Source organism: Hyla sarda, chromosome 8 (genome assembly GCF_029499605.1).
Source record: "Hyla sarda isolate aHylSar1 chromosome 8, aHylSar1.hap1, whole genome shotgun sequence".
Taxonomy (NCBI): Eukaryota; Metazoa; Chordata; class Amphibia; order Anura; family Hylidae; genus Hyla; species Hyla sarda.
The window spans coordinates 37,531,273-37,559,165 of NC_079196.1; the positions used below are offsets into that span (position 1 = coordinate 37,531,273).

General features: G+C 42.6%; 1 long non-coding RNA gene across 4 annotated transcripts in view; it reads right to left on the reverse strand.

The window, feature by feature from the left end:
* Positions 1–7,600: 7,600 nt before the first annotated feature.
* LOC130285254 (uncharacterized) overlaps positions 7,601–27,893 on the reverse strand; it is a 163,546-nt gene continuing 143,253 nt past the window's right edge. For 2 of the 4 annotated variants that reach the window (XR_008847314.1, XR_008847312.1), the window contains exon 4: positions 19,230–19,748. This is a non-coding gene — a long non-coding RNA (uncharacterized LOC130285254). Of the gene's footprint in view, positions 7,706–14,126; positions 14,555–19,229; positions 19,749–27,893 lie in introns of those variants that run through there. The other 2 variants (XR_008847311.1, XR_008847313.1) reach the window with 2 other exon arrangements.

Below are 27,893 nucleotides of genomic sequence, written 5' to 3' on the forward strand. Positions count from 1 at the left end.
ACAGGCTGCAAAGGATGCTGGAAGAGAGGAGCCAGGCGTGGGTATCGCCTGGTGCGAACAAGATCTTTCTCCTGGTGGAGCTCCTGACCTCTTTCAATGTAGCGCATATCAATGCGGGTAGCCAAGTGGATAAGTTCAGTCAGAGTGGAGGGTATCTCTCGTGCGGCAAGACAATCCTTAATGTGGCTGGATAAACCTTTTTTAAAGGTCGCACAGAGAGCCTCATTGTTCCAGGCCAGCTCAGAGGCCAAAGTACGGAATTGTATGGCATATTCGCCCACTGTAGAATCTCCTTGGACAAGGTTCAGCAAGGCTGTTTCTGCAGATGAGGCACGGGCAGGTTCCTCAAAGACACTGCGGACTTGAGAAAAGAAGGACAGGACGGAGGCAGTGGCAAGATCGTTGTGGTCCCAGAGCGGCATGGCCCAGGCCAAGGCTTTCCCAGATAGTAAACTGACCACGAACGCCACCTTAGACCATTCCGTGGGGAATTGGTCCGACAACATCTCCAGGTGCAGGGAACATTGGGACAGGAGTCCCCGGCACTTCTTAGAGTCCCTGTCAAACTTATCCGGGAGAGACAAGCGGACTCTAGCAGTGGTAGCGGCAGCTCGGAGAGGAGGGGATGCAAAAGCTGGCGGAGGAGATGGTTGAGGCTGTGGAGGCAGAAGCTGTTAAATCATGGCGGTCAACTGCGACAGCTATTGTCCTTGTTGGGCAATCTGTTGGGACTGCTGGGCAACCACGGAGGTGAGGTCAGAGAGGCTTGGCAGCGGTACCTCAGCGGGATCCATGGCCGGATCTACTGTCAGGGCTCGGACTAGCGGCTGAAGATGGATCCTCTGTGCCAGAGAGGCGATGATGCGGGTCGTACTGGGAAATCGGTTCTAAGCAGTTACTGGTGTTCACCAGAGCCCGCCGCAAAGCGGGATGGACTTGCTGCGGCGGTAACTACCAGATCGTGTTCCCCAGTAGCGACTCGACCTCTCAGGCAGCTGAGACTGGTGCAGTACACAAGGACTAGACAGAGGCGAGGTCAGACGTAGCAGAAGGTCAGGGCAGGCAGCGAGGTTCGTAGTCAGGGGCAACAGCAGAAGGTTTGGGTGCACAGGCTTGGGAACACACTATAACGCTTTCTCAGGGCACAAGGCAACAAGATCCGGCAAGGAAGGGAAGGGGAAGTGTGTATTTATGTGTAGGCAGGTGATTGAACTAATTGGGCCAGGCACCAATTAGCGGTGCGTTGGTCCTTTAAATCTTAGAACATCGGCGCACGCGCCCTAGGGAGTATGGCCGCGCGCGCCGGGATGAGACAGCCACAGGAGGAGGAGGAGGGTGAGTAGATCGGGGCGTGATCCGTGAACGGGTCTGACCTGCTACGCGGATCGCGTCCCCGCTGGCATGAACACAGCAGCGCTCGCGGTCAGAGACAGAGACCGGAGCGCTGCTGTTAGTATAACGCCGTGATCGCTCCGGGGAAGTCACGGGACCCGGAGCGCTCGGCGTTACATGAGGCATATAGTTATAATCAGGGAAGGCCTAGTAGAAGAGTGGAGGTACAATGTGTAAGTACATAGAAGGTACATTTTTCCTTATGGATAACTCCAATTTACATAGACGAGGGTACTGTGCGGAATAAGATAGTAAAGTCCAGATTTTCTCTGTTAACTGAAGAGATATACAAAGGCTTCAGAAGGTGAGTTACAGGCAGGCGATACCTATGCACTAATGAGGCATCGATAAAGTTCCCCACAGAACCAGAGTCCAGGAAAGCCAGAACAGAGATAGTCTCTTTGGAGGGTAGAGACAGCTGGACTTTCAAATTCAAATGTGGAGAGGAGGTATTCACACCTAGGGAGGCCTCTCCTATAAACCCTAGGTGCGAGCGTTTCCCTGTGACTGTGGACGCAGAGGACAGCCACTGAGGAAATGGTCTGCACTGGAGCAATATAAGCACAGATTCTCAGCTCGACAACCCTGCAGGGTCAGGCGAGACCGATCCACCTGCATAGCCTCCAAAGCGGGCAGCATCATAGAAGGTCACGGTGGTTGATTGAAGACGGGCGCCAGGCGAGGGAAGCACAGAGGTCGTGCAGACTCCCTTTCTTGGCGAAGTTCCTCACGTCGTTCAGAGAAACGGATATCAATCTGAGACGCCAACTGTATGAGTTCATTCAGGGTAGCGGGCAATTCCCGGGCGGCAAGGACATCCTTGATATGGCTAGAAAGTCCTCTCTTGAAAGTGGCGCAAAGGGCTTCATCATTCCAAGCTAACGCCGATGCCAGGGTACGAAACCGAATGGCATACTCGCCCACAAAGGAGTTGCCCTGAGTAAGACTCAGCAATGCCGTCTCAGCGGAGGAAGCTCGAGCAGGTTCTTTGAAGACACCCCAAAATTCCATCAGGAACGCCTGGAGATTGGTAGTGAGAGCATCACTGCGATCCCAAAGCGGTGTTGCCAAGGCCAAAGCTCTTCCAGTTAAAAGACTGAGGATGAAGGCCACCTTTGCTCGTTCCGTAGGAAACTGATCCGCCATGAGTTCAATGTTCATAGAGCACTGAGTCACGAAACCACGACAGGATTTGGGATCCCCCTCATATTTCTCGGGAAGAGACAGACGGAGTCTTGATCCGGAGACGACGAGCGGGAGGTGCCAGCCTAGCGTGAGGAGGATGTGGTTGTGGTGGTTTTTGCTGTGCTGTTGGCAACTGCTGCATCATGGAGGATAACTGGCTCAACTGCTGTGCCTGTTGGGCCAACTGCTGTGACTGGAGCGTCACAATGGAAGCGAGATCTGGATTATCAGGCAGATATCCATGGCCGGATCTTGCTGTAATGCAGCTGGATGTGGATCCTCTTACCTGTGTGGCTGATGACTCAGACTGTATCGGGGAGCAGAGTCTAAGGTGCTGCTGGTCCTCACCAGGTCGCTACACCGATACGGCTCGACCACACAGGTAGCTGGGCAAGATGAGGTACCGAAGGATAAAGCAGTAGCGTAGTCAAACGTAGCAGAAGGTCAAGTTAGGCGGCAAAAGTGCAGAGTCTAGTAACGTAGCGGAAGGTCTGGATACACGGGAAAGACAAAGAGGCAATAGGGAATGCTTAATCTCAGGCTAAGGGCACTAAAGATCCGGCAGGAAAGTGTGGGAGGTGCAGGAATTTATAATGTAGTTTCAGGTGTAAACACTTATTATGGATGTACTGGCCCTTTAAATTTCAGCGCTTCGGCGCACGCGCGCCCTAGAAGACGGGGACGTGGGCGCCAGAGCTGAGACAGAAGGACAGCGGAGCGTGGTGAGTGATGGGCTGGGATTCGAATGCGGGCACATTTCGCTATGTGAATCCCAGCCCCACCGGCAGACGAGGACCCAGGGACACCGCGCTCATGCCCTGAGCATGCAGCCAGAGCTCAGTATGTAACAATTACTGTAAAAATGCTTTTCTGTGGAACACATAGTGCTGTCTGTCCCTCTCTCTCTCTCTCTGCAATTAAAGGCTGAAGTGACTAGCCACAAGATGGCTGCCGATTATATAGGGCTGTGACATCACAGGGGTGGCTGGCTGCTGACAGGCTGCATGCTGCATGTTTTTAAGGTTCATCCCATCTACCCGCCTTCCCAGCATCCTTGCCCCATGGATCTGTGGATCCGCCATTTTAGATGCCCTGGAGCCTGGACCGCACTAAATGGAGTTTAATGAAGTGATTTGCACGATCGAATCGCGGCAATATTTGCATTTGTTGCAAATCTAATTTTTCCTGAAATTCGTAACGAATTCGGATTCGTCAGATTCGATTAGCTCATCCCTAGAGAAAATATATAATGAATGACAGAATCCCAGTCCTCAAACACCTCAACCAAAAATGGATGTACACTGGATATTTGGTAAAAATATACAATATTTAATAACACATATAAAATAGATCACATATAGGCATTCAAATACCCAATAATAAAATCAAAATGAAGTGACCCAAACAAAAATTCCTGCAACAGTATAAATCTTAATAGTATAGTAAATGAATACTGCAGTGCAAGGAGTTGCTGGAGAATAATGTAATGGTTAGTTCCAGATTTGGATGGCCGGTCTTAATGAAATATAATCTGGATCGATGTAACAAAAAAAATGCTCACATGCAGACCAATAATTGATCACTCACCATTATGCTAATTGTATTGTGCTAATAATAGTGCTCTATACTTGGAATGTCCCGGTCGTCAGTTCCGCTGTGGAACTCCCCGCACTGGATGTAACTGGACCTGATGGAGTCTCAGTGCGGACCACGTCTGGTCTCTCCGGTGTAATGCTTGACACAAAGCGCACACAGCAACACTCGGCAGAGTTGGCATCTGAAAGCTGGGATGATCAAAGTGCTGGTGGCAGCATTAAGGTATGGTCAGAGCGGGATTGTAAAATACAGTGTGAATTGACTCCAGTAGATCCTCACTCTTTGTTAGCAGTAGGGATGGCAGTCCCATGCAAAAATGTAGACAACAGTCCAAAGTATGGGTATGAAAACCATATACCGATCTTGGCAGCTGTATTAGGTTGTATAAAATTCAGTGCTCTATGAAAGCAAACATAAAAGCATAAAAGTAAAAACAAACGCGTTTTGGGGTGTGGACACATATGTTCTAACCCCTTCCTCAGTGGCTGACAATGACAATGTATCTCAACTATAACATAGCCACAGATTGTCCAAAAGTTGTCATGGACCCCTAGTCTGAGTTCTCTGCCATATGAGTTTTATTCTTAGAAAAGTTTATAGCTCTGGTGAGCTGGTGTTGAGATTTGGAAAGGTCTAAATCTGTTTGTCTCCTAAAGGTTTAGGGCAATCCGGTTTAATTGATTGTTTTGTTTCTTGACGTTAATCTGGCATCAATGGAACGTTATAGGTACGGTAATATCAGACATTATGTGACACCAGATGCTATATTAAGGGGCCCCTCTCCATGTACATTATTTTTCTCAATCCTTACTCTTCGTAGAGAAGTCGTAATATTAGACTCTCGTGCCTGTCATCCCTCTGAGCTATGGAAATGATGAACATTGTGGAAAATGCCCAGCGCTGTCTTAAAATAAGGCAGCGTACGAAAGCATTGAGACATCTTCCATATTTTTGCACAGAAACGCCGTCACCCATGTAGTGCAATGTATCTGTCTGGACATCTTTGTTAAAATATTATTCTCAGTGTGGAGTTGTTGAAAGTAATGTAGGAAAAGCCAATAATGCAAGTAACTCAAGACTGGAGCAGGGGAAGCAACTTGTGAAGGTCAAGTAAGGTGCCTAGAGGGACTTGTTCTGAGTTAACAGACAGGGCTGGAGGCGAACTACAGAGGAGATCCGAGAACATACGGCGTAAGAGTGGAGATGTGTTATGTACTGTATGAAGTTTAGATGGCCAGGTTTTCACAAGTATCCAGCTAGCTGAATGTCTAAAATATGCCAGCCATCCACATTAAGGTTTAATGGGTAATTTAGGAATATGCTCAGCTGCGTTCCACAGCGATTATTAGCAGTAATGGTAATAGCAACAATAATAATAATACTAATAGTAATAAACATTGCCATTATAAGGAAGATGACAGAGCAAATTCTTATGCATTAAAGGATAAAATGTCCTTCTATTTAACAATAAATGCTGAAAGAGGTAGTCCGAGAGTGGAATATAAGAGACTGGCAATGCTTGGCTGCAGGGGTCATGTGAGTACCATTGTTTTTTTTTCTTGGTAATTTATTGTACACTTCTTTTTCCCACTCTTGGATATTTCCACTATAACATGTCTTTTAGTACAGCCTGGCCCTAGCTGCAATCTTAACTGCCTGGCAAACCATGCTCACATCCAGTGTGGAGCTCACTCCATACTTCCCGACACAAAAGGTTAAGGTATAGAAAAAAAAAATATACTTACCTGTCCCCAGTCCTAGGTAAGTATAGTTTTGTTTTTTTAACTTTTACCCCTGCCCCAGCACCTTATTATTTTTTGGGAAAACATTGGATAACATGTTTCAAGCCCATACGCATTGTTAAAGGGGTATTCCAGGAAAAAACTTTTTTTTATATATCAACTGGCTCCAGAAAGTTAAACAGATTTGTAAATTATTTCTATTAAAAAATCTTACTCCTTCCAATAATTATCAGCTGCTGAAGTTGAGTTGTTCTTTTCTGTCTGGCAACAGTGTTCTCTGCTGACATCTCTGCTTGTCTTGGGAACTGCACAGAGTAGAATAGGTTTGCTATGGGGTTTTGCTTCTACTCTGGACAGTTCCCGAGACACGTGTCATCAGAGAGCACTTAGACAGAAAAGAACAACTCAACTTCAGCAGATCATAAGTACTGAAAGGATTAATATTTTTTTTAATAGAAGTAATTTACAAATCTGTTTAACTCTCTGGAGCCTGTTGATATATAAAACAAAGTTTTTTCCTGGATAACCCCTTTAATCATCTATGGCTCATAGACCTGATCTGACTCTTGGTTCCCTCCACAATTCAGTTTATTGAAGGGACAGTGGTTTCCAAGCAAAGCTCTCTACATTTTTTAGACTAGGGGCTGTACCGGGTACTGTATCAGTCTGCAGCTCAATTGTTCTGGTCCACCTGGGAATCAGACGACCTGAGGTAGCCCTTGGCTACTCCACAGAAAGGGCTACAATGATGCGGGAGAAGACAACCTTATTTGGAGATAATTTTGGAGACAACTACTTGTCACTTGGGTTGTCCAATCTGTTTCAAAAGAAACTGCTCCCCGTCACAAAAAAATTCCCAAATAAACAAAAACAAATTACAAAATTAAGTTATTAAAGACTACTGTACCATTAATTCAGGATTAGCTACACAAATTTTGACTCTAGACACGAATTCAAATCTGATAATTTACATTACGAAACTATTTCAGATAATTTTCCTATTTGTTATCAATATTTGACAGCGTGCTATGACGTCTGGATCCTGCGCAGGAAGCAAGATATTCTATAACACAGATCTCATGATGCAGCACATTATGTTATTGAACTACAATGCTCTGTGTGAATTTTGATTTCCTCGCACGACATCATAAATAGAATGCATTTTGCTCCTAACTGAGCTGTTTGAGTTATAAATTGCTGTAAATAGGGCACCTAACACTTTGTGCGAGAATTTCCTTGGATGCAATTATTTCTCATGAAATGTACAGTTTGTTTTTTATTAAGATAAGTGAATGAGACATTAAGGCGTCTGAAAAGGGGAGAAAACACAACAATCCAGCTCAGGAGTGAATTACCGTCATGCTGAGAGGCCGACTTCTATAATGCCGCTTGTTGCTACCGGCCTAATAATCAACACACACTGAATTGATTTTGTTGAATCTTTTGTTAGTCGGTGTAAATGCGGCTGGGTTTTATTCCGCAGCATAGGCCGGGATTAATAAATGGGTTCGTAGTAGTGTTCAGGCAGTGGAAAATAAACCTCCCAGCGATTTACAACTTCTATGATATATAAAGTTTGCCGTTTTGATTTTGTGTGATTATGTACAGCAATGGTGACCTTTACCAGCAACAATACAGAAGTGTAATGAGGATGTGTCTGATCACTGGCCTACCGCAATCCATACCGCCTTTCTGATCACTTCACTGGAAGTCATAAAGTTCTGAATACAAGCGTTAACCTCTAGAATGCCGATTTGACCCAAATTCTGAAAAATCTCTGTATTAGGAACCTATGGATTAAAAATAGTTTTCACATAGTTTCCATTAGTATTTTCAGTAGAGAGATTGTTTATTGCAGCGTGTTAGAGTAACTCCATAAATTTGGTGGCCCAAATCAGTTTTAAAATATTTCACACTATATAATAGATAAAATTTGTTCTTGGGAATTATTTTTGAATGACTGGAATCACAAAGTGGGATGGTATTACAAAGTGTACAGCACCAGGTAAGGGTTAAAAGCTGCTTCTTAGACATACTCTCACATTTTGTAACTTCTGCTTAATTATTTGGAGTTTGTTTGCACATGCAATTGAACAGTAAGTACCCACAGAGAATGGCCAATTGCCTCAAGTGCCCACAGGTTGGGGGCCAATCTCTTCAAGTGTCCAATGTTTCCATCCCCTATGGCTTCTTGTCTCCTCCTCTTACATTTGATGGACAGCCTCTATGCAGCATGCTGTGAGGAAGAGAAATGTTGGGCACTTGCCAAGATCGGCCTCACCCTGTGGACGCTTGCTGCAAATTCGCACATTTGAAAAAAGGCAAGTTGCTTTGTTTACAAGCAGAAGTTGATAAATCTAAACGTACGTCTGTGAAGGTGCTTTGAGACCCTAGCTGGCATTGTGATTTGGAACATGTGATTTGTAACACTATATGGAACGTTTCTGTCTAAAACTGGCCACACACATGAGATAATTGTGAAATACTCAACTGGCCAACAACTATCTATCCTGACTGTCCTAGAGACATGCAAGCTTAGATCATGTTTTTGCTTCCTGAGAAACAAAGAATTTGTCCTTCTTTGTCCTACTAGGAGATGAGTAAAAATGTTCAGCTGTGTAGGGTTGTTCCTGAGTGAAGTGATCGCTCAGAGGGCCTAAAGGGAATTTATCCTCTTTTTTAAACTGATTAGTGACTGATACTGAAATATGTTTTGTTTTCTAATCTGTTCCTATTTTTGATCTTGTTATTTTTTTAATTTCATGTTTAGTACGTTATAATGGGGACGTGATTTTGCCTGAGCTGTTTTTTTTTATAACATGCTTTACAGCAGGACCCATAGACACAATAGACTGGCCCAGACCCTATTCATCAGAATGGGAATTCTTTTCTGGACATGCTCTGTGACCTGTCCAGAGCTTATTCCTCAGGAAGGGGAAGGCTGACCTCTAAGCTTCAGCTATTGTCTTATCTATCTACTTTTGTTTGTAAATATACCCCGGGTGGTTGATAAAGTCCAGGACACAGGAAGTTTAGGTGGACAATTTCATGTCAGGGCAACAGACCCTAGACCCCTAAATTACAAAATCTGTTGCCCTTCCATTTGTAACAAAATCTCATTGTATTTACATTGGCTTATCTTATGAATTCCCTGTCACCCTTCTATGAACAGATGCATTGGTGTAACATTTTATATGTTGTGCTATTCCATCAGTATACACATGGATGGCGAGGATCCTGCAACATCACTTAAAATGAAGATGACTCAATCTTACTCAACTACATCTTCATTTTAAGTGATCTTGTAGGATCCTTGCGATCCATTTGTATACTGATGGAATAGCACAACATATAAAATGTTACACCAATGCATCTGTTCATAGAAGGGGGGTAGGGAATTCCTTAATAAATTAAAGAGTACCTGCCACAAAAAAAAAAAAATAACTTTTAATATATTGTTCTTTATGTAATTATAAGACACTTTGCTATTTACTTGTTTATATTCTCAATCTTTGTATGTTTTTAATGTGACTGAAGAAACAGCCACTAGGTGGCTCTGTTCTGTTCCCTGTGCAAGTAAAACAGTTAGTTTGGTCTTCTCCCAGCCTGGCAGGAGACCAAATTCAGGAAATGCGCGTGGGGCATGGCGAGGCACAGCTCTCGTAGGCTTCAGTGACATAACACCATCTGGGGAACGCCCACTTTCTCCTGCTGAGAGTTCACACAATGTGAGCAAGGGGAAAGGTATGATACAGAGCTTTTTAAAGCTCAGAAAAAAATATGTAAGGCCAGGAGGGGAGTTAGGAGTAGTTAGGGAATATAATCTGAGTTAGTTTAGAAAATATAGTTTGATGACAGATACTCTTTAAAGGGTAGCTCCCACCATCCTATTTTTTTTTTTTGCTAGCCCGTTCACTCCTCCCCCCCAACCCTCCCCCCGCCCCGCATACCCCGTACCCTCATTACACTTGCAGTTACTGCAGAGTCCGGCAGCGGGCGTGCAGGGACAGCAGCAGAAACGAGGCGGCGGCGATGTGCGGGAGGAGTGGCCTCCCAGCCAGTGGCCGGTGAGCCAATGCGCTCGCTCCCGCCTGTCTGATTGACAGGCAGGGAGCGAGTGCAGCCTAACTGAAAAAGAACTGATTGCCACTCCAAAATCAGTCCTTTTTCAGTGGCCGGTTTTTAAATGTAAATTAAACCTTTTTAATGAAAAAAAATAATAATAAAAGTATATTAGAGATATGTTTTAGTACATAAGTACTACAACATATCAAAAAATTAAGTTGGTGACAGTGCCCATTTAAGCCAAAGTAAATACATTGAGATTTTGAAACAAATGAAAGAGCAACAGATATAGTAATTTAGGAGTCTAGGCTCTGTTGCCCTGACATTCATAACAAAACTTCAATTTTGTCACTTTGTCTTATCTTAAAGAGACACCCCCCCATATGTACAAATATCTTAGCATATGCCAATCAGATGCCTCTATTGTCACCTTTAGAGGTAGCTTTACTTTAAAGTCAGTGTTTTACTCCAAATAGGGGTCTTAGATCATGACTGGGAAAGTATGTCAATCCAGAACTCTCTCCTGTACAGATAGGTATTCCTTCCTTCTGGATATAACATTCCCAGTCATGTTCCAAGACTCCTATTTGAATATAAATACTGATTTTATGGGAATGTTAAATTGAAAAGGTGGCATTAGAGAACTGTTTTGCATATCCTTTCTTTCTAAAATTCCCAGCACAACATGAATGGCCTATACTGTAAGTCTTAAAGCGTACCTGTCATAGTGCAAAAAAAAAGAAAAAAGGGATATGTTACTCAGAACCCAATCCTGATTATGTGCATATAAATTTTACGTGTCTCTGACCTAAGCATCCAGAGATATAAGCATTTATCTGCTGGTGAGTTACTTTTTCATTGTGCAGGCTGGAGGGGGCGTGTCAGTCTGTCTCCCTCACAGGAGCAAGCCTGGGCAGTCAGCCAATCAGTACTCTCTACTCTGTAACCCTTTCCTCTCTGGTTTCATGCTGTACATGTTAAACAGAGGAAGATGCTTGGAGCTTGCCTGCAGTAATCAGAAGACATTATGGTGAATTCATCACAGGATAAAATGTATAAATATAAGAATAGATCTTTATAAAATTAGTGCAAGGATTTTTTAGATAAAAGTACAGCATTTTTATGAATACATGTTCTATCTGTTTTATCTTCTCCTAGTAAAGCTGGATGCTAATCAGCATAGCTGTCACTATGGGGGACATTTACTAATCTAGTCTATTCTGGGTATGCTTATAGACCAGCGTATGTGGTAGTCTCCTGTCTATTGTGCTCCTAATTTATCAAAGGTCTCACAGCCCCTGATAAATTCTGTGCTCAGACTTCAGGGTCTACAGCTTAAACTGCATTTAGACCTGCTCCAACATGGTTTGACATTTCAGCGTATTTTGGGCAGATGCGACTTGTCGCACAAAAGTCGCACTTGATAAATTCAGCACCAATGCATTTTACAATGCATTTCCATCTAAAATAGACTTGCATGCATCATGTTCTAAAAATCCTCTACAGCAAAAGTCGCAGAAAAGTCGCACATATTTAGACTGTGACTTTCTGTGCGACAAATTTAGACAGGAAAAAAAATAGTCTAAATCCTTTGATAAATCTCCCCCTATGTGTGTCATTCATCTTTCACAGACTCCTGAATGTCTGATCAACTTATTTGTCATTCAGGAGTCCGAGAAAGCTTTGACTATTTCAGCATGCTGGGAGTTGTAGTTTAGTAACAACTGAAGCTGCAATGTTTGTAAATAACTGTGTTAGAGAAGTGTTGCCTCCAGCTGTTGTAAAACTACAGCTCCCAGCATGCCCACACATCCTTTATCTGTAGTTTTGCTTACACAATAGAAATCTATACTGGATACCGGTATGCTTTACGGCCGGTATCCAGTGTGCTGTAAAATCTAGACTAGTCTGTCTGGCTAAAAGACAGGCGACCCCTAGTGGCAGCTATTGAGCTTGAGCTTGAATTTCTGGTGAAAATGTTAATTTTTTTTAACAGGTGTATATTGTGAAATGTCATATTATAATGAGTCCTGCAATATATGAAACGTTTTTAACAATGAAAGTGCCTCTTTAACATGTCTTTATGACTTCCCCTCAAGGAGAGTGCCATAAAGACATTTCCCAGATATATTGGCTTAACATCTTTTACATGTTGTGGTATTTTTTCAGTCATTTATTTATTTAACTTCAATGAACTGAGGGGTGTATTGCAGTAGTAAAGTACATGAGTAATTTTTCTTGCATGAGGACTAAACTAATGTAAAGATAACAAAGGGTTTTGAGAGGGTGGATAAAAAAAAAAGCTGAGGCAGACTACATATACTCACCTGACAGAAACAAGGCTAGATGTAGCCATCAACTGCCTGATGTACAACCCCAGAAGATGGCAAATTAAAGGGCACAGCTCCCTCTCTCAGTATAATAATTTGAAAGTCCTTTATAATTAAACTGGCCATCCACTTTAGATCAATCTTGGCTGAATCATTTAATTTTGGGGGCACTGGCCAATCAGCTAAGGCTACTTTCACACTGCCGTAATGGGTCCGTTAGGCTCTTTTTTTTTTTATATTTGTGACGGATCCCAATGGGCACCGCCAGATCCCATTGATTATAATGGAGTCCGTTGTTTTAGAGGAGTAAAAAAGACGGTGCATGCTCTCATTTTTCTTACCTCTATAATCCCATCGATTTACAATGGCCGGTGTATTGCCGGGACATAACGGCAGTGTGAAAGTAGCCTTACAAGTATGAGGTGTGAAAGTAGCCTTACAAGTATGATGTCGCAGGGGAGAAGGATGAGATAGTTGGATTTCAACATTCTGAATGCTTTTGTTTTCAGAGTAGATATTGGCAAAGGTATCTGGCTGAGGTTTACTTTCCCCATTCGGAACACATGTTGAACACAGATTGTATCAATGGAGTCCAGGGTCACATTTAAATGGGTAGTCCCCATATCATACAGAACATAATCCTGTCCCTCTGCAGCATCTTCTTTGTCTCTGCTGAAGCACAGGCTGGGACAAAGTCCAGGAAGTGAGGGGTGGGGCTAGCACTCCTCTGTGCTCACTCCTGTCCTGTTTATCAGTCTCCTGTCTAAAAACAGAAAGGGAGGTTAGGCTGGGTTCACATATATCAGGCGTCCAGCACAGTTTCCTTCCGGCGATTCAATTCAGTGGGACAGCTCACAATCATCCAGCGTCTCAATATTGGCGCCGGATGGTTGGACACGCCGGAGGGCACTAGACAGGGGAACGCAGCTTGCGCCGTGCAGAAACGATGGACGATGGATGCCATACAACTGATGACAACTTGCCATCAGTTGTGGCATCAGTTGTGTCGAGATATAGGCTGAGTTCACCTATGCCGGGTGCCAGACATATATGAACCCAGCCTTACAGAACAGCCTACAGTGATTGGATAAGGAGACCCAGCACAGCACAGCAGACTCCGGGGAAAAAGGGCAGGCTCAGTGCTTGCCTCGGTCGTGCCCCTTCCTGAGCAGTGGATGTCAGAATGAGTGAGCAGCAGAACAGAGAGATTTGTGAGCCAAATATAGAAGCTAGACATATAAAAAAAATGAAAAGTAAAGAATCTGCATGACCTAGAGATTAACATTTAGAAGCATAATTTTTTCTGTGATATGACAGGTACGCTTTAAGCTGGCTCCCCATGTCCAGGACAATCACTTCTCTCCTCTTGCACCCTCTTCGGAACTATCTAGTCAATATATTCTTGAAATCTGCATTGACGCTCAGTTAACAACACAAACAGAAAGACAACATTAATAATGAGTCAGTCCCTGTCAAGCTCTTTTTTTTTTTTTTGAGATTTTTAATAAAACCTTTATGTCAAATCCCATTCAACATCTGTCAAAATTACCGGGCCTGAAATAGCAAACAAAGTATTAATCAAGGCAGCCCGGAGCGGCTTTATAATCTCAATTATAGGCTCTTCCCTGACAATGACGGAACCTCTCACCACACACTCATCAAACGCCACGCTTAATATCTGTCCGCATATTTGGCTCCAGATCCAGATCTGAAAACATTTTTTTTTCCCTCCCGGATTTATTACACCGTTTAGCAAAAAAAAAAAAAAAAAAGAGCGAGACGTCTGAATTGTTAATTTTTAATGAAACTTGGGGAGAGTGTTAACAGGAAATCAAGGGTAATTTGTTTAATTTCTAAGGGCAGCAGGATGCTAATTCCTTTAATTTGTAATGATAATTTATAATAACACTGGGTTAGAGTGAAGAATAAAAAAAAAACACATAAATAAATAAAAAATTAAAAAATTAAAAATTGGAAAGGATTTCAGTTTTTAAATATTTTTTTAATTCTTTTTTTTTTTTTTTTTTTATTCTTTCCAAGACGGAAGATCTTCTTTGCATGCTTCAGTAGTAAGAGGTTTAATTAGTATATAGGGTCATTATGACACTGGCGCATTTCATTAGTTTCGAAACGCATTGTTAGTTGGCAGTTCAATATTGTCTGCTGGGATTGTAGAATTTTTTATTTTATTTTTTTTCCCTCTTCTTTCCCTGGTCAGATCTGCTGCCGACTCAGACAGCTTACCTGTAGTGAGAGAAAAATTGAGCACCAATTAGAAAGCTTTCAGCCCAGCACCCATGAAAAAAAAGCCAAAAGCCTATAAAGGTCAGCATGAAATTTGAATGACAGGGCTAAAGTCTTTTACTCATAATTTTGTGTTTGCAATAGAATTCAGAGCAATTCACCGCCTTAAAGGCCTTAAGTGAGAACAGCAATTAATTGTAATGAATAATCTGACAAATGTGGTTGACATATGGCTGCTAATGCCCTCCTTTCTAGTGGGAGCAGTGGAAGGATTAGATTAACTCAAATGAAATCTGGGGCTGCCATGCCATCTGCATGTTCACTAAGAAATGGTACACGCTAAGTGGTGAGTGGGTAGATATTGCGCTTGTAAGTCGTCCCTTTCCCTGAGCCTTCGGCAGATAGGGGAATAGGAGATTTATTATTGCACCAGCTGCCTGTCATTCTGACAATGAGAGGGAAAAAAAAAATCATATTCTACAACCTCAAAAAAAAAAAAAAAAAAAAAAAAAAAGCTAATATAGGGAGAGGGCTGATGAAATTAATCACATTGGTATTAGCATAAATTATATTATTGAGAAATTACAAAAAAATTAATAATTAAATTCGGTAATAACGACATGATCTATGTTTGCTTGTTTTGTATTCTTTCTAAGTAATTAAAAGAATTTTCACTTCTTCCAGGTCGCGGTTGAATATTTAGACCACTGTGAAAGTGGAATCAAATATTTCTTATGCCAACTTCAAAAAGAAGTTGCAAGGGGGTTGCTGGATAGGACCAGGGCCGCCGTCAGGGGGGTACAGCCAGTCCCCCAGTGAGGGGCCCCAGATCCCAAAGAGGCCCAGACCCACTGCACCCCCCTGCAGTGGCTGGAGGGCAGTAGTCCCGACACACATACAGATCAGCCACTGTGTCAGTCTGTCAGAACTCAGGACCTGTGCACCTCAGCTACAACAACACACACAGGTCCTGAGACTGACAGCTGACACAGTGACCGGAGGTCCGGAGGATACAGAGTCTATACTATATACTGTACAGACAGGACGCTCACTGCTGCCTCTACTGTCTGCCTCCTCCTCACTGGTTCTGGCTCCTCCTGCTGACGGCTCTCAGGAACAGAAGCTGCTCGGGGAAGATCTGCTACACTGGTTAAAGGGGTACTCCGGTGGGAAAAAAAAATTTCAATCAACTGGTGCCAGAAAGTTAAACAGATTTGTAAGTTACTTATATTCAAAAATCTTTACCCTTTCAGCACATTTTAGCCGCTGTATGCTACAGAGGAAATTCTTTTATTTTTTTATTTCTTTTTTGTCTTGTCCACAGTGCTCTCTGCTGACACCTCTGTCCGTGTCAGGAACTGTCCAGAGCAGCATAGGTTTGCAATGGGGATTTTCTCCTGCTCTGGACAGTTCCTGATACGGAGCACTGTTGCAAGACAAAAAATAAATTCAAAAAGAAAAGAATTTCCTCTGTAGCATACAGCTGCTAAAAATTACTGGAAGGGTAAAGATTTTTTTAAAATAAGTCATTTACAAATCTGTTTAACTTTCTGGCACCAGTTGATAAAAAAAAAAAAAAAAAAAAAATTCCACCGGAGTACCCCTTTAAGAGGAGAACCTAGGCAGAGCCCTGCTATGTGAGGGGGGGACTGGACAGGGGGGCCTCTTATGTGGAGAGGAGGGGAGCTGAGAGTCCTGCTATGTGTGTGTGTGTGGGGGGGGGGGGGGGGGCTGGAAAGGGGGGCCTCTTATGTGGAGGAGAGAGGGGCTGGGAGTCCTGCTATGTGTGTGGGGGGAGGGGGGTTTGGAGAGGGGAGGCCTGTTATAAGGGGGGCAGGGTTGGGGTCTGTGAAGTGAAGACCTGCTGTTACTACTATGTGAGTGAGGGGGCATGTTTCTTTTTTTTTTTTTTTTGCAATTTAAGTTGTTTATTGCCTTTTAATTAAGTATATTTTAAAATATTTCCTTAAAGGGAACCTGTAATCAGTTTTATGCTGCCAAAACCACCGGCAGTATAAAACAGGCTTTGGGATTGCAGGACACTATGAATTACATTGAGACACCAAGTTGTTTTAGAATAATCTTAATTTAAAAATGCTGCCGCTACCTGGAAAACCATTCCTTGGGGCAGGTCTAAGGACTAGTTACCCAGGTCCCTGTGCAAAATATAACTGAGAAAATAGTGAAAACACATGTTTAAACAACCACCTCTCAAAAACTGAAACATTGCGCTGGTTGTTTAAAAAAATAAAATAAATAAATAATCCTTTTTATCCTGGCTCCGAGATTCAAAACAAATTTGTTAAAGGAGTGCTATGGTACTTTACTCCTTATCCCCTATCCACAGGATAGGGGATAAGTGTCTGATCTGGAGGGGGCCCTGCACAGCGCCCTGGCTCCCTTTCCCTTTGGGGTTATCTACAGCGCTCGTGTATCTCTGGCTCTTCCATAGAGATGAATGTGCTAGGAGAGCGCAATGTAAGGGATTTCTGTGGTCGGACCCCTTGCGATCAGACACTTATCCCCAATCCTGTGTATAGGGGATAAGAAATAAAGTAGCAAAGTAACTCTTTAAAGGAAATCTGTCATCAGTGTCACCTGCACTAACCTATCGGTACAGACAGGTAATTACCTTGTCCCATTCTGTCCAGGGGATCTCCGGTAATCTTCTCCGGTATCTTCGTCTCCGGTCCTGGCTTGTAGCATGGGCGGAGCTTGGTGACATCACCGCTGCTGTTCTCTAGCAGCGGGACCCAGCAGAGAACAGCAACGGTGACGTCACAAAGTTCCACCTATGCTCCAAGCCGGGCCCGAAGCTGAAGATAACGGAGAAGATTACCGGAGATCACCTGAAGAGAACCGGACAAGGTAAGTATAGTTGTCATCAGTGTCACCTGAACTACCTGTCTGTACTGACAGGTTAGTGCAGGAGACACTGATGACAGATTTCCTTTAAGCTCTGTAGTATACAGGATTTGGTCAGTAACAGTATAATGTGAAATATAATATAACATTTCCCCTTTCTTCCTCATTGAACTCACAGGCTCTTGTTTTTCTTGCCCTGTGTTTAAATTTTTTTTGTAGATGATGGGAAACATAGCAGGCATGCCTTGGGGGTGGCCACGAGAGGTTGGGAGGCCAGGGACCCAGGTCTTGAGCTGTGTAAGGGGCCCCAAAATTTCTGATGGCGACTCTGGATAGGACTATAATTAGAGAAGTGTTTCCCAACCAGGGTGCCACCAGCTGTTGCAAAACTACAACTCCCAGCATGCCCAGCATGGAAGGATTAAGATTTTTAAATAAAAGCAATTTACAAATCTGTATAACTCTCTGGGACCAGTTATATATATATAAAAAAAAAGTTTTCCAGCGGAGTACCCCTTTAAGGATAGGCTGACCACATGTCCTGATTTTCTTTTATTTCAAGACTGTCACGTCTTTTGTGTTTTTTTACCGCAGTATCCTCTGGTCACTGTCCAGCCTGATCTCAAAGTGGCAGCCGGCACCACGGTCACTTTAGATCTTTGGGTGGTAGCTGCCAGTACTTGAGACAAGTGATGCCCCTGATGTAGTGAAGCAGACGTTGGGGACTTCAGGAAAGAGTGAGCCTGGACCATGTGTAGACCCTGGAGTGGGCAGTAACTAAACTACCACCCTCGCCAGCTTCGGCGCTCCACTGCTTCTCTAGTCCAGGAACCTAATGCTATGGCCCAGCCATAGTAGTAGGTCCCGACCCCGGACTGGAGGAGCAAAAAGCACTAAAAGCAGTGTGGCCACCTACCTACTACATTGTATAGGGTCATAGAGGAAAGGGGGCCACAACTATATGGGGGCAGTAGAGTGGCCTACAACTATATAACCCTTTACCATTTTTGCTACCTCAATGGCCCCTTTTTGTCTCAAGGAAATATGCTTTGTCTCTTTAAATATCAACTGGCTCCAGAAAGTTAAACAGATTTGTAAATGAAGCGTACTCGGTAGAAAGAAATAGAAGGCACTCACGATTATCGTTGCTGTGCAGGTTTCTTTATTTCGAAGTGCTTAAAATGTCCATGAATCCATATGCGGGACGCCGGAGCAGAATCAGGTTAAAGCTTTGGTAAGTGGTAGGTGCACGGTGTCACAGATACTCTGCACAATTAACGTGGTGCTCTTTCTTAATGTAGCAAGGCATGTAAATGTACTCGGTAGAAATTAAATAGAAGGCACTCACGATTATCGTTGCTGTGCAGGTTTCTTTATTTCGAAGTGCTTAAAATGTCCATGGTTTAAATAACCAGCAGTTATAACGGAGCTCCACAATGTGCTTCAGTGCCGATCCAACCAGCTACCTTCTACAGATTTGTAAATTACTTCTATAAAAAAATATTAATCCTTCCAGTATTTATCAGCTGCTGTATGCTCTAGAGGAAATTGAGTTGTTCTTTTCTGTCTGACCACAGTGCTCTCTGCTGACACCTCTGTCTGTGTCAGGAACTGTCCAGAGTAGGAGCAAATCCCCATTGCAAACCTCTCCTGCTGTGTACAGTTCCTGACATGGACAGAGGTGTCAGCAGAGAGCACTGTGATCAGACAGAAAAGAACAACTCAACTTCCTCTAGAGCATACAGCAGCTGATAAATACTGAAGTAACGGAAGGATTAAGATTTTTAAATAGAAGTCATTTACAAATTTATTTAAAGGGATATTACGGCCAAAGACATCTTATCCCCTATTCAAAGGATAGGGGATAAGATGTCTGATCTCAGGGTGCCTGCTGATGGGACCCCCGCGATCTCCGTTCAGCACCTGCATTCTATGTGGGGCTGCTGCTCCAGTTTTGGAAACCTCTGTGTTTCCGGGACTGGAGACGTGATGTCACGCCACACCCCCATGCCATGTCTATGGGACGCTCTGAGGGGCCCCAAAGACCTCTCTAACATATAAGAAAACATCAGTTTTATATATTGAACATGGTAGGCTGGGTCCTTGTTGCAGATTTTCCATAAGGGCCCGGAGCTTTAAGTCACATGTTCCTGTAATATAACACAGTTCATCATCCAGCGGGCACAGTGTTGTCACTCATTCTCGCTCCTTTTCAGGCTCTCTCTTTTCACGCAGCTGATCCTTCCCCACAAGTACAAGGATTTTTCCCATGCGATTTGTTTAATCCTATAGTCATTTCCCACGTCCGGCACGGTTTGTCTATTCCAATCTAAAAGATTCAAATAAGAAGGTAACTCCTGAATGAAGTGCAGGAATAACAAGTCTTGTAATCGCTTCTTAGACTTGTACATATATTTCACGCATTATATGGCGTGAAAACAGAACAGCCATGTATTCGCTGAACGCGGTTTAAAGTTGTCACTGTTCATCAGCAATATCTTGCTGAAATCTTAATCTTCAATATGGATATCGCAGAGCCAAATTTGTCACCAGAGTTATCAAATGAAATGCAATAGAATCACCAATCACCGATATCACTGATCAGTGCTATGTCTATGCATAGCACTGAACAGTAATAGCAATCAAAAGATTGCAATAAATAGTCTCCTGTGGGAACGTAAAAAAAAAAAATGTGAATAAGCCCCTCCCCCAAGAAGAAAAACAGATCACCAAGTAAAATAAATAAATAAATTAATTAATTAATTACTTAACATATTTGAGATCACTACATGTGGAAATGTCTGAACGATTAAAGTATAATGTTAATAAACCCATACAGTTAATGGTGTAAATGTAACGTATAAAATTGCAGATTTTTGGTAACATCACATTCCAGAAAAAAAGGACTAAAAAGTGATCTAAAGGTACATATATGCAAAAGTGGCATAAAGGGCACAAAAATTAGCTCCCATATACCCGCACATATGGAAAAATAAGAAAGTTAATGGGGGTCAGAATAGGAATTTTAAACATACTTATTCTATAAATTTTTTCTGTAAATTTTTAAGCAATACAATAATAGAAAAACATATCAACATGGACATTGTTTTAATCATATTGACAGACAGGATGAAGGGAACGCGTTGTTTTTACCTTAAACTGCACTGTGTAAAAGCTCCCCCCCCCCCCCCAAAAGAAAAGTTGCTAAATTTTGGTTTCCTTTTCACATTCCTGCCACAAATACAATTTTTCTAGTGCGTTGTGCATTTTCTGATTACAAAGTACAATCGGTCTCAAAAGAAACAAGCCTTCATTTTGGTCTGTGGAATGAGAAAACAAAAACTCTAAAATGAAATTAGCTGTGTCCTCACGGGGTTAAAAAGTCTCTACAATGTCACTATCTACCGAAAAGTCACTAAAAATAAAATGGGGAGGGAAAAAGTCTCTAATTAGTGATAAGTCGGAAAAAAAAACACCCAAACAAAATGATCTACCAAAACTGTTGTGAGCTACCGGTTACATAGAAAAGTCTACAGAAACACCATTTAACAAAAGAAGGAGCCATATGATAAATAGTACACCTTTACAAAAATAATAGGGCAAAAAATTGTTCAACCAAATCAATATTGATAGATCTCTCCCAATGTATGGGCACAGGCTAAAAAAATGCAGAGAAGTTTTGAGTCATGGGTTCTTCAGTGGAAAACATTTTTTTTTTTTCAAATCAGCTGGTGCCAAAAAGTTAAATAGATTTATAAATTGCTTCTAGTTAAAAATCTTAATCCTTCCAGTACTTATCAGCTGCTGTATACTACAGAGGAAGTTGTGTAGTTATTTTCTGTCTGACCGCAGTGCTCTCTGCTGACACCTCTGTCCATGTGAGGAATTGTCCCGAGAAGGATCAAATCCCCATAGGAAACCTCTCCTGCTCTGACCAGTTTCTGACACGGACAGAGGTATCAGCAGAGAGCACTGTGGTCAGACTGGAAAAAACTACACAACTTCCTCTGGATCATACAGTAGTTTTTGTTTGGACTTCATAATTTAGTTTACACTGCACAAAGACTCTGTGTTATATATGTACTTTTGTTTACTGGTTGCCTTATACCTTTTTTAGAGATACACTTTAGGCAAAGAGTTGAATGATCTTTTGATTAAAAAAACTATCCCAAAAAGTTTGTTCATCTATTCCCGGTGGTCACTGATCATACGGTCAATATAGACTTTAATGTGTTCAGCTGTGTCTGAGAAACTATTGTTCATCTTATGTTCAACATTGGTTCAACCATCAACCTACTTCTATGTAAGTCATCTGGCAGATGATTGGTTCCTGGTTAAAACTGGAACAGAAGAAATATTGTGAATGGTCAAAACGTATATCCATTTAGCATAATACAAGTGTAATAAAGAGGGGGATCAATCTGCAATATGACTTGTTTTATTAGTTTGTTCTCTCTGCTCAATTATTTGCTGAAAGGGAATCTTCAGTTTAGAAAACCCATTTTAATGGGACTTTTTTTTTATAGGATCAAATTGGTGGGGGTAACACCTAACACCCCACAATCAGCTGTTTAACAGATCACAGGTGCCGATCGGTGCCAATGTCACGACCACCGCCCCTCATGATGTCACACCACGCCCCCTCAATGCAAGTTTATGGGAGGGGGCGTGAAGGCCGCCACACCCCTCCCATAGACTTGTATTGAGGGGGCGTAGTGTGACGTCACAAGGGGCATGGACGGGACATCACGACCCCCGACGCAGGCACCCAGTACTCTAAACGAATGCTGGGTGCTGCACAGAGATTGCGGGAGTCCCAGCGGCGGGACCCCCACGATCAGACATGTTATCCCCTATCCTTTGGATAGAGGATAAGATGTCTAGGGACGGAGTACCCCTATAATGGAAACGGACCTGCAGTAACCCAACACAGCCACTACACAATGTAGAGAGAAAACAATTCTTTGGCAAACAGCTGAATGCCTGGGGTTGGCCATATTGACCATACTGAGTTATAACAGGGGGTTCTCTGTTCAGGATCCTCAACCAGAGTGGAGAACGATTACAAAGAGCATAGCCTTACACAGACAACCCATTGATTTGAGAGGGAAATGTGTAATACTTTACTTAGCCTGTGGTGGCACTACAGTGGTCCTTCAAGTTACAATATGAATTGATTCCAGGACGACCATTGTATGTGGAAACCATTTTATGTTGAGACCATAACTCTATGGAAACCTGGTAATTGGTTCTGAAGCCCAAAAATGTCATCCAAAAATAGGAAAAGTAAGAAAGATCTGCTGGGAGCTGTAAATCACTGTTTATATAGAGGACAGGAGCTTCTTCAGGGTCTGTACAGTGTCCAAAAAAAGTTAAATGGAGCCGCCCTGACTTGGTGTTCAAAGGAGCAGCTAACCCTGGTACAGTTAACCTTTTAAGGACTTAGGGTGTACCTGTACGCCATAAGCCCGGTCCCGGTGTGAAAAACGGGGTCACGCCGTGACCCTGCATCACACCGGGTCGGTCCCGGGACCCTGGGCTAACAGCGTGCGGCACCGATCGTTGTGCCGCACGCTGTTAACCCTTCAGACGCGGCGATCAATGTTGATCGCCGCGTCTGAAAACAAAAGTAAACGGTTCCCGGCAGCTTAGTCGGGCTGATCGGGACATCGCGATAAAATCACGATGTTCCGATCAGCTGGGACGCAGGCGGAGGTCTCCTTACCTCTCTCCGCGGCGTCAGATCGGGGATTGATTGCTCCAAGCCTGAGCTACAGGTTTGAACAATCGAGCCCCTATCTGACTGATCCCTGCAAAGCTATGGCTTTGCAGGGATCAGCATAGGAGATCAGTGTGTGCAGTGTTATAGGTCCCTATGGGAGCTATAACACTGCAAAAAAAAGTGAAAAAAAAGTTAACAAAGGTCATTTAACCCCTTCCATATTAAAAGTTTGAATCACCCCCCTTTTCCCATAAAAAAACTGTAAAAAAATATAAAAATAAACATATGTGGTATCGCCACGTGTGAAAATGTCCGAACTATAAAAATATATCGTTAATTAAATTGCACGGTCAATGGCGTGCGCGCAAAAAAATTCCAAAGTCCATAATAGTGTATTTTTGGTCACTTTTTATATCATGAAAAAATGAATAAAAAGCGATGAAAAATTCCGATCAATACAAAAATGGTACCGATAAAAACTTCAGATCACGACGCAAAAAATGAGCCCTCATACCGCCCCATACGCGGAAAAATAAAAAAGTTATAGGGGTTAGAAGATGAGAATTTTTAACATATAAATTTTCCTGCATGTAGTTAGGATTTTTTTCCGAAGTACGACAATATCCAACCTATATAAGTAGGGTATCATTTTAACCTTATGGACATACAGAATAAAGATAAGGGGTTATAGTTACCAAAAAATGCACTGCGTAGAAACGGAAGCCCCCAAAATTTACAAAATGAAATTTTTTCTTCAATTTTGTTGCACAATGTTTTTTTTCCCATTTCGCCGTGGATTTTTGTTAAAATGACTAATGTCACTGCAAAGTAGAATTGGTGTCGCAAAAAATAAGCTATCATATGGATTTTTAGGTGCAAAATTGAAAGCGTTAGGATTTTTAGAAGGTGATGAGGAAAAAATTTAAATACAAAGCTGAAAAACGCTGCGTCCTTAAGGGGTTAAAGAGTAGTAAAGAACATATAATACCACCCTGTACTGTAGGGGGCGCTACCAGACACTAGTCAGTGCATGTACTTCAATAATACAGGTAAAGAGTAGTATAGAATATGTAATGCCTCCCTGTACTGTAGGGGGCGCTACCAGACACCAGTCAGTGCATGTACTTCAGAAATACAGGTAAAGAGTACAGAACATGTAATACCTCCCTGTACTGTAGGGGGAGCTACCAGATACAATTCGGTGCATGCACTTCAGTAATACAGGTAAAACGTAGTACAGAACATGTAATACCTCCCTGTACTGTAGGGGGCGCTACCAGACACCAGTCAGTGCATGTACTTCAATAATACAGGTAAAGTGTACAGAACATGTAATACCTCCCTGTACTGTAGGGGGCGCTACCAGACACCAGTCAGTGCATGTACTTCAATAATACAGGTAAAGTGTACAGAACATGTAATACCTCCCTGTACTGTAGGGGGCGCTACCAGACAGCCAGTCAGTGCATGCACTTCAGTAATACAGGGGTTTTACTAGTGAATGCCCATTCTGATTGGTCAGATCTTCCAGCCATTGACACGTTTTGCAGATCTGGACTGTCCGTAGCATTGTATGGTGAGTTTGGTTTCAGGTTACAATGGTCCAGAAAAGACCTAAAATAAGTCGAGAAACCACAGTTCAGAGAAACTGAGCACTTCTGGCTTCCCTTTAGGGGACACTTTATAATCCAATGAATCAATATATTAAGAAAATTATTATTGTTTAAAGCAGAGACTCTTTTCATATCTTGTGACTTTCCACAAAGCATTGAAGTTCTGTGCTGGATTTTCAGACTTTCTGGATTGTTAGATTTTACTGTATGTTCCATATAATAATACATATATAAAATTGTTCTGGAATATGTTACCATTCATTATTTAGCAGCAGCGATAAGGCGGGCAATGGGTACATCAGCTAGAATGGGCATTGGACGGAAGTGTTATTCACTGGTGGATTGATTGATTGATAGCTGTGGATTACAGGACATTGTTATCAGTCATCATAAATATGCCTGCATTACATATGCTCTTTTTGTAGCCTTAATGGCCTCTGTCCCAGCAAATTATATTCACACCACTGGAACATTAAGTGAGTGGCAGTGATAAAAGATCTGCAGCGTGTAATCAACAACACATATATAGTCACTGTGTCACTTCTAATGTGCCCTAATGTCACTTCCAGTCTTGTGACTATAAGTAAAAGTTTATTCTCTGTAAATTTCCTTTGTTTTTATTACAGTTAAAGCGCAACTGTTATGGATATTGTACCCCCCAGACTAATAACATGATAGTATAGATGATGACACTTGTAATGCAGCTGTACTTTTGGCTGCTCTTTATCACACTATATCAGCTGAAAAATAGTTTTATCGTGCGGTCAGCAACTGTCGGATAAGCGTGGCTGGGGATCGTAATGCCCCACCTCCGCCACACCTACCCCTTGTAAGTGAGCGCTGGGACCACTGTGTGATTGACACACAGGTCCTCACCCCCGATGTCCATGATGTGCGGTCCGGCGTGACTCCACTGAGCCTTTACATATTATGTGTAGTGTTGCTGACGAATATTCGCAATTCGAATATTATTCGCGAATATCGCATATTCGCGAATTCGCGAATTTCGCGAATATGGCGCTATATATTCGTAATTACGAATATTCGTTTTTTTTTTTTGTTTTTTTTTTTGTTTTTTTCACAGTACACATCACAGTGATCATCCCTCTCTGCTTCCAGCTTGTGTGGTGTAAAGAAGGCTGTAATACTACTGTGTGAGACTGGCGTGTGAAAATTCGCATATGCGAAAATTAGCATATGCTAATTTTCGCATATGCGAATTTACGAGTATGTTAATTTTGTATATGTTAATATGCACATATGATAGTTTTCGCATACGTGAATTTTCGCATATGCGAAAATAAAACGGAAATATAACGAATATGCGAATATTCGCGAATATATGACGAATATTCGTCCATATATTCGCGAATATTCGCGAATTCGAATATGGCCTATGCCGCTCAACACTAATTATGTGCACCTTCATGATATATTGTGCCCGTACTTCTCACTCCCGTTGTCTGCCTCCAGATCAGTGCACCTGTGCAGTGCTAGAGGCTGGGAGCGAGCGCTTTGCCTCCAGTGAAAGAAGAAGCAGCGCGTCTCCGGCACCAGGAAAAGAAAGAAGAGGAGTACGGGCACTGTATTTCATAAAGGTGCACATAATATGTAAAGGCTCAGTGGAGTCACTCCGGCCCGCACATCATGGACATCGGGGGTGGGGACCTGTATGTCAATCACACAGTGGTCCCAGCGCTCACTTACAGGGGATAGGCGTGGCGGAGGCGGGGCATTACGATCCCCAGCCACGCCTATCCGACTGTTGCTGACCACACAATAAAACTATTTTCCTGCTGATATAGTGTGATAAAGAGCAGCCAAAAGTACAGCTGCATTACAAGTGTCATCATCTATACTATCATGTTATTAGTCTGGGGGGGGGGGTACAATATCCATGACAGTTGCGCTTTAAAGGGGTTCTCCACCATAAGGTGATTTTAGTATGTACCTGGCAGACAGTAATGGACAAGCCATTACAGTAATGGACAAGCCATTACCATTATACTGCGGCTAGCTTTTTGTGAACTGGTATTTCCTTTTTGAGTTTTTTTCTTTGACTACAAATCCCATAATTCCATTTTCCTCCCTCCCACACATCAGCCACCCCACCCATTGACACATTAATGAGCTGCATCCATTCAAAAGACCTGTGGTTTTCAATCAGGGTGGCTACAGCTGTTGCATTAGTTGCAGATTGATTTCTCTCCAACCAAGCGATCCCTCCACCCATTGAAGCAGACAGGCTCCCTGTCATCAGCTGACTAGTGTTTCAGGTCTCAGCCACATTTCAACCAGGGAAAAATCTGAGACAACAGTCATTTTGTATTCTGTTAAAAATAAATATTGGAGTGAAAATCACAGAAGAATTGTGAGAAAACCGTCACACACAGGTACAGACACTATATTATGAACTACACTAACTTTACAGCCCCTGTAGCATAGTCAAATTAAAAAATTCCTGGAATACCCCTTTAACTTCCTTACATCTGACACCAAAGGATCAACTAAACATTGGAGTATATTCTGGATGTCCATAAGAAAAACTCACATGCAAGGGTAAATCATCATTGCCAGCTCCTCCACAGAACACCGGCCCAGGTGAAGGCAGCAGCCTAAGGACATCTCTTTGTACTATATGTGCAACAAGGTGTTGAGCCCTGAGCCCAACACCTGAAGGTGAACAAACTTCCTTTTTTATAAGGTGGTGTAACACTAGGGAGCACCCCATGTGTTTTTTGTTTTACATGTCTTAGTTGTGCCTTGACTGGTTGACATACAGGGCACAGTGCTGGAAGCCAAGCAGAGAGGGGTGGGGGAGGGAGAAGGCATGCATGCTGCAGCTTATCACTCCTTGACACTTATGCTATGATATAGACCTGACAGATTCCCTTAAACAATAATACGAATATGGCCTATAAGGTATGCTTCAAAAAGGAATTTACTAATCTGTTTTTGACTTCTGATTTTGTGAAATTCCAAATTGTATTGCTTTGCCGGATTATAAGTAGTATTGTATTATAAAAACTTGGGACTATTGGAGGTTAGATTGAGAACATTTTGGTATATTTTTATAAATTCTTCACTGGGCACCCTATTAACATATTTCAGGATTAAGGTCTGGTTTTAGCCAAAAGGG